This window comes from Egretta garzetta, unplaced genomic scaffold (assembly GCF_000687185.1).
Source record: "Egretta garzetta isolate BGI_Z169 unplaced genomic scaffold, ASM68718v1 scaffold497, whole genome shotgun sequence".
Classification (NCBI taxonomy): domain Eukaryota; kingdom Metazoa; phylum Chordata; class Aves; order Pelecaniformes; family Ardeidae; genus Egretta; species Egretta garzetta.
Window position 1 is genome coordinate 472,748 of NW_009260349.1, and position 897 is coordinate 473,644.

At 58.3% G+C, this 897-nt stretch overlaps 1 protein-coding gene across 1 annotated transcript in view; it reads left to right on the top strand.

Moving 5' to 3' along the window:
- The window catches only part of PRDM12 (PR/SET domain 12), a 23,756-nt gene that overhangs the window by 13,332 nt on the left and 9,527 nt on the right, over positions 1 to 897 (top strand). The window lies entirely within an intron of this gene.

Below are 897 nucleotides of genomic sequence, written 5' to 3' on the forward strand. Positions count from 1 at the left end.
CTGCCGGCGCCCCGCTCTCCCCAGGCGTGTAATAGCAGTTGACTGGGGAAGAAGGGCTTTAAATTCATTTGGTTAACTTGGGCTTGACCTGAGAAAGTTCCCACTTAAACCGCGGGCTGGGGAGGGGGCCGGGGGGGCCGGGCCGCCCCCCATTCAGCCGCCCCGGACAATATCTTTTCTCTCGCCCCGGCATCGCCGGGGCGTCCCGGCTCCCTTTTCCCCCTCTCGGATTTCTGTTCCTCTCTTAATTTACCATGAAGGCTAATTCCAGGTTAACTTGGGCTTGACCTGAGAAAGTTCCCACTTAAACCGCGGGCTGGGGAGGGGGCCGGGGGGGCCGGGCCGCCCCCCATTCAGCCGCCCCGGACAATATCTTTTCTCTCGCCCCGGCATCGCCGGGGCGTCCCGGCTCCCTTTTCCCCCTCTCGGATTTCTGTTCCTCTCTTAATTTACCATGAAGGCTAATTCCATTTCCATTCACGATATGTCAACCATCTCATCTCCCCATTTTGTAAGAGGAATTCCTGGGCCCTTTTAAACAAGCCCTTGCGCCATTCAGGCACAATGTACCGCTACAGCATTCCTAAAGGACTAATGAATTTAGAATTAGCAATTTCTTTCTAGTTGAGTTTAATGAATGCAGATCACTTTAACAGCATGACAAATTGCTGGATGGGCCGAAATAGACACCATTTAACCCCCTTTCTCAGCCCCCCGCTCCCTCGCCCAGCCCGGGCCGCTTTTCCCAGGTACCTTCCTCAATGCCCCGGGGGGAACCTTGTACCGCTTTGTAGGAGCTCGGTTGGGCGTTGGAGAGGCTCAGCCCTGGGGTTTGGGCCGGGGAGGGGTCCCCGCTGCCCGGGCGCCCCGGCGCGCCCCCGGCCCTTCCAGCCCGGG